The sequence below is a fragment of the Capsicum annuum genome, unplaced genomic scaffold (assembly GCF_002878395.1).
Source record: "Capsicum annuum cultivar UCD-10X-F1 unplaced genomic scaffold, UCD10Xv1.1 ctg1184, whole genome shotgun sequence".
NCBI classification, from domain to species: Eukaryota; Viridiplantae; Streptophyta; class Magnoliopsida; order Solanales; family Solanaceae; genus Capsicum; species Capsicum annuum.
Window position 1 is genome coordinate 850,473 of NW_025816951.1, and position 7,000 is coordinate 857,472.

A 7,000-nucleotide genomic window follows, 5' to 3' on the forward strand; every position below is an offset into this window, starting at 1 on the left:
TTTATTTTTTATCATAATATAAAATATTTTAATCAAATATAATTAAATATTTTAACATCAAAATCACAAAAAATATCTTTTGGTAATCGCATTCGCATTTATTTATTTCTTTTAGGGCAATATTGTGACCTTATACATATGTATATTTTATAAAATAAATATATCTTTATTATATTCTTATTTTACACATATTTTATTATATTCTTTTTTCTACACACATATATACACGTATGTTTTGTTAATATTAAATAAATATAAAATAAATAAATAAATAAATATTAAATTGGACTCGTATTCAAATTATGTATATAATTTATGAATGGACGTACCAAAATAATTTTGGGATAGCAGGAAGTATCGATAAAATTAATATCAGTAGAAAAAGAGTATTTGGATCGAAAATAATCTGAATTCAATTTTTATTTTTCATCCAAACCCAACTTTATATTTATAAATTTCAAACAAAAGCCCGAAAATTAGTCTGAAATTCGGTATAATTTCTATGTTCTCTTTACCATTTCACCTCAACAGATACAATTTAACCTGATCCGTCGATTTATTTTAAATCCGAAGGATCCCCAAACTTTCAATTTTTTTTTATATATGTAGGTATATATAATTTATTTAATTATATATTTATTAATATATTTATTTTTCTCCATTTTCTCTTCTCTTTAAATTAAATTCGGACTGTTCCGATCAAAAACGAACGGATAAAAAATAATCAATTTTTAAATCAACTTTTTCTTAAATTTATATATATATATATATATATTATTTTTTAAAAATATTTATTTTTAATCATCAGATCAAATAATCGGACGGTCCAAACTTAAGTCAACCAAATCAGCCTATAATACAGCTTTTTACGCGTGCAGATTTCTGATAGTGACCATCGTCCATCATCCCATCATCCCATTTCTCACTCTTTCAAAACACAGCGATAGCCACAAACGATTTTCTTTCTCCTCTTCTCTCCTCTCTACCACGCTCCCAAAGACCGAACAACCCTAGGAGACAACTTCCAACCACTCCCCTCTGCGCAACCATCTCCTGCACCCCAAAAATCCGTGCAACAGTGGAGGTCAGCACGATTTTGGGGATAGGGATGCAAACTTTTCAAACCTTATCACGATTTTGCCTTTTTCTTCAGTTTTAGTTTCAAATCCGGAGGTTCAAGTCCGGATTTGACCTATAAATAGGGTGTTCTTCAACCCTAGAAGATGAACAAGAAACGGGAAGGGAAAATTGGGGAGAAAAAGGAAAAAAGTGGGTGATCGAGAACGAGGAAGAGAGAAAGAGGCGAGAAATTGTCTCCGTTCAAATTTTGGAGTGTGAATCTGGTGGCTGGGATCCTTGACAGAAGGCTCTAGTTTACTGCACAAAACAAGGTAAGCTACTCGTCTATTTTATTTTCATAATCTGGTTCCATGTGTCTGAAGAATAATGTTCTCGCTCTGGTTCAGACGTGGACTTGGATTTGGTCTCGTATGAAATTTTAATATCATGAGAACGTGCTATCTCTTTTCGCCTGGTATCGGGCATAGTAGCGAAGTTTATTTTGAATAATGTTATGTTGGGAGTAGCGAACGTGTGTTCGGCTTGGCTGTGTGGCCGAGCAATCGAAAAAATGTACAATAGGGCCACGTTTAGGCTTGTTCCGAGTTTGAGTTCCTATTAACGTCGTTGTTTTGTAATCAAGTTTAAAGACGGATTTCATACCAAGATTTCATTCCGTGGGCTTTGGCGGATAAACTGTGCAACATGTTTGAAGATCCTTTCTTTATTTTGCCTCCCTTGCTCCTCTTTGGTCGTTTTGAATAGGCAAATATGTAGTGGAATATGTTTGGAATCTGTTTTTGGCCCTATCAACTGAGTTTATGAACACAGTTATATTCTGAGCTTCCATTGTTTTCAACGTGTGCAAATTCCACCACATATTCATCTCTCTTTCTCTTGTTTTGATTTTCTTGTCGTGGTTATGTGATCAACTCATATTGTGCGCGTGATGTTTAAAACTAAGTATCACACATGAATACTTACATATGTGACCCATTTTTTCTTTATTCGCGCGTGACGACTCCCGAAAGTGAGTTCGAGTCCAATTTTATTTTGAATACATGGTTGTTATCTTAAAATTCATGTTGTAACCATTGTTCGCCCAGAGTCTGCAAATGTATCTAACTTTTGATCCCGAAAGTCGCATAATGTGTTAATATGTGGAGATCCATGAAATGTGTCTGTATATTCACTTTATTGCTTTCAACAAATTAGTCTCATGTGCACGTGTCCAATTAAATCTTAGTTGTTCGTGCTTTTCAACTGAATATGGAGAGTAACTTAAAATTCCACCTTCTCTCTTTTCCGATATGATAACAATACTGTACACTTATTTTCTTCAAAACATTTTTAGCATGAGTCGGCTCTAGAATTTAAACTCATTAATTTGACCCATTATGCGACCTTGAAGGAGTTGTCTTCCTATTTGTTTAACATACTTGAAGTAATGAATTAAATGAGTTTTCCATTTGAATTTTGTTATAATTGTATCTGTGAGAAGAAAGCTTACATGGTAATACTACGATAACAATTTTGATAAGAACGGCTTATTAGTAGGTATCTGTGTATTAGTTAAATTATCCTATTACTTTATATAAAGAAAGAAGGTTGAATATCATATCCCAGTAAAATTCAATTCATACACCGTGTTTATGCTTATATATTTAATATATTATTCACATGGTCTTTTCCCTTTTGAACCTTTTAAAACTTAAGGATTTACTTTTATCACCACTATTAGCCTTGGAAAAGCTTAATTTTTATTTACTTTTATCACCACTATTAGCCTTGGAAAAGCTTAATTTTTATGTGTTATGTGTCAGGCTGTCATTTTCTAAAGAAGCATTTTCCTTAGAGCATTTCTATCACAGTTATTTGTTTTAGATACAAATTACTAGTTTCTTGTTAGAGCCATTAATTTCCAAAAGTAGTCTGCACCACTAATGTCCTAGTGACGTTCATTTATATTCTTTAGTCATAATATTTTTTAATATATTTTTTAATCGATTCCTAACTTTACCACTTTTCTATTTCATGTGAACTCCAGAGTTGGAGTTCAGCAGTGAAACTTATTTTTGACCCGATCATCGGGTCAATCACTACGTAGGATTGCAGAGCCTCGAAGTCCCGCAAATTAGGGTCCTAAACTCCTAACGGAATCTAGTGTTCTTTGCCATCCTTGGATTTACTTCATATTCTTATTGCATTGAGTTTCTCTTTATAACTAAATCTCATTGTCTATTTTGTTGAAAGTAGTTTTTATTTGATTGTTGAACTCATTTTGCTATGCTACTTGTTGATTTGTTACGCAGTTTAGCATCCCGACTTTTCGTTAATGTCACATGATCGCTATTAGATGAAAATACAATCCATCGTACTTAATTAGCATAGCAACCTAGCGCTTTTCTTTAAACTATACCGAAGATAAAAAATGATATTTTTACGCTCGCTTATGCCAAATAAGTTACTAAAACTCACTTTTCTTTTTTAAGAGGTCACTTGCTAATTTTAACTTATTTCCAATAAAATAATAATAAAATTTTAACTTTTTGTATGTTATTATATCTCTTCAACGTCCATTCAAATTTTCAGGTCCAAGTAAATATGAGGGATATACATTTTTTTGTTACTATGTACAAGGTATTTGTATTTTCACAATAACTATTTTTCATATTTATTATTATTATTATTATTGTTATTATTATTATTATTATTATTACTTTTATCTTTATTATTATTGTCATCGCTATTATTACTATCATGATTTAAATAACTTCCTCGCACACTATTAAACTTATTTATAACCGTGTGTATAATTTTATCTTATTAATCCCTCAACATATTTTTACATACTCCAAAATACATATTTCATAAACAAAATTCTCATAAAAAACACTCTTATTTACTCTACAATAATTTTTAAACTTTGCATATTTTTAATTTCTTTATGGAATCTTGCATTTATATGAGGGAATCAGAATGCTCCTTTTACGTTTAAATGCATGTATATGTTTACAATAATTATGTTACATTCTTGTACATGGTAGCGTTACATCTCCTACACCTCAAAGTTTCTTCTTGAAAAATAAAAAATAATAATAAAAGTGTTCTTATCACCGTTTAAGCAAGTGATAAAAATAAAAGTTTCTTCCTAATATTTTCTAAGCTGAGCGTAAGGAATATCTTCGAATAGACTCTGAGGGGTGCCTAATAACTTTTCCTCGAGTAATCAAAACCCTTGAAATTTAAAAATGTTTTCAATAGACCAAAACAGAGTTTTACATAAAAAATAATTTTTAAACAAATTAGGTGGCGATTCTAAAAAAAATAAATTCGCAAAACCCGAGAGTCACGACATAGGCCACCATACGTTGTGTGCTGTTTCGACCCGTTCGAAATAGGGTGCGACACCATTCTAAAGAGAACGACTCTTATAGAAATCATTACTTGCATAAATAACGAATAAAAGACAGTAGTAGGTTTTCGGACGTACCTGTATCATAGCGTGGAGCTTTTATTCAGATTGACTTTATCTAGTGACACTCTCAAAGTTTGCATGCCAAAGTAGGACAATGCCGCCGATTGTCCTTGAGCAGGAACTTCCCAGTAATCATCGAACCCAAATTCATACAAAAGGCTCAAAATGATCATGCAACTTAGTTTCCAATAGCGCAACCAGGCAAGAATTATGCGTGGTAAGTAATTCTCTAAAATTTTGCCTAAAATTCTCATTATTAACTCCACCTGTATTCCCAACAACAAAACTAATAGTTTGCGTCATGGGGGTGAAAAAGTTTGAGTGGGAAAAGGAGCTGGCCCCAAGAGGAAATTCACTGCACCCAAGTATTGGTGTCATCACTACTGCAGACTTGGCTATGACACTGTTGATGGCCGAACGCAGGTCGAAGAAGATCTTCAGTAGAGAGATTGTACAGAGGTGGACATACTTTTTGTCCTCGTCCTCGGGAAATATAATGAGACTTGCTTCTTTGAAGGTGGAGATCTCCGTGAAGGAGGTTCTCTTCATATGTTCGGTCTCGTGTGCTTGGATTGGGACTAGTGGCGGAGTAAAGGGTACCAAAAATTGGCCCTGTTGAACCGCATTGATCACTGACCGAGGGGTGAAAAATAGGGTCAGAGCAGCTTTTTGCGTGTTTGGGAACTGAACTAGTAGATGGGGAAAATTCCATAACATCTGCATTGTGTGGAGAAATTGTGGAGTGACTGATGGGCTATTGGATCCATGATGTTCGTGAGCCATATTTGGTTCATGAAGTATTCGATGGCCTGTTTCACGCCCTCTGAGATCAGTTGGGATAGAAATTTTTGATTTTATAGGATGACCAATGTTTCGACTCTGTTGATGTCTATTGAGAACAATGCAACTTGTCCTTGGAGGGCTTTTTTGATCCATGTTTGTGGCTGATGGAGGGGATGGACTGGTTTTGTTGCATAGAGAAGTGGATGGCGGGTGACATGACATGGTCTTGGTAGAATGTCTATGTTGAGGAAGCATGGAAAATCGAGGGACAGGAAAAAGACGAACTTTCTGGTGAAGTGGGACAACAAAATGGTTATTCATCTTTAGTTAAGTAGTTTGAAGTAATTAAGTAAAGGGAATTGGAGTGAAGTGGGAGAAGTAATGATTGAGTGGAAGAGTGAAGTGGTGAGCAAGAGGGAGTGGTATCTGATAAAATAACAGGGCTAGTAGTAGAAGAAATAAGTGGAGAGTTGTTTTGCATGCATTGTCTGGATGCCATGTATCCTGATAGTGAGGACAAAAGGTTTTCTTGCTAAGTGGTATTTGGAAAAATAATTGTCAAGTTAGCCCTTTGGTCAGTACAAGTTGGTAATTTTTTTGGGTTATCTATGATATTATTATTAGGGTTTTCGTGAGAAAAAGATACGTTATTGACACTGTGGGATGCGTCAGTGAAAAGTTCTCTAGTTTGTAACCAAGGGCAAGAAAAAGTGATATTTCTTTTTTTGGGGCTCGGTTATTTACAGCCATGGGCCCTGATATTACATCATTACATCCTTTGGGGAAGGAAATATTTTGAGAAGATGAAGAAGTAACATTTAATGCTGCAAATTGATTGAAACAGTTAAGGGAGGTGAGAGACGAAGGCTTAGCAATATCCCTATTGGGTGATCTAATATTATTTTTTTGTAAGTCCTAATTTTATTTTTGCCTTTTATATCATCTTTTTTGGAGATTGAATTAGAAGTATGAGGATGCAGAGATGAAACAGAAGAGAACATAAAGGACGGCGAATTCGTACTTGTGCTTGCGTTTACCATTTTTACCTTGGTAGCCGGTGCTTCATCAACTGGACAAACATGGCGCACAATAGTTGCTTGAGCTGTTTCTTCTCCATTTTTGTGACCATTTTCGTTTTGGGGAAAACTTTACCATTTTTCATTCTTGGATGGGGAGTTTGGGTTCCGCCGATGCTGGTAGTGTGCTTGGGGAGGTAGGAGACGATGGTAAAGGTGGAGTATTAAAGTGGCATTTATCTATACTGTGACCAAATCGACCACGTGTGGTACATAAAAAGCCTTCTCCTTCGTAAAGAATGTGTTACAATATGGCTACCAATTTTCCTCTATGGGAATTTGAACACACAATCTGGCATAATGACCCCTGAGAGTGGAGCTTGTGCAAGCATCAATTTTCAGTAATTTTCCGATGGCATTACCAATCTTTTTAAATAATTGGGAGTCATAGAATTCCGTAGGAAGCTGGGGGAGCCGAACCCAAACCACAGAGTAAGTGACCTTTTCCTTTTCTGGGATAAAATTTGATTTCCAACGTTTAATCGATAAATATTGACCATTGATGAACCAGGGCCCATTTTGAAGAATTTTGGAGACACTCTTAGCTTGTGTCAATTTAATAGTGTAGAAATCTAATCCCAAGTCAGTAGAGGGAAAGATTCGG

The 7,000-nt window shown here is 34.6% G+C and overlaps 1 long non-coding RNA gene across 1 annotated transcript; it reads left to right on the forward strand.

Moving 5' to 3' along the window:
- The first annotated feature begins 837 nt into the window (after positions 1–837).
- On the forward strand, positions 838–3,338 carry LOC124890099. The gene is made up of 2 exons (XR_007048946.1): positions 838–1,391; positions 3,107–3,338. It is a non-coding gene; the product is annotated as an uncharacterized LOC124890099 (long non-coding RNA).
- The last annotated feature ends 3,662 nt before the right edge of the window (positions 3,339–7,000 follow it).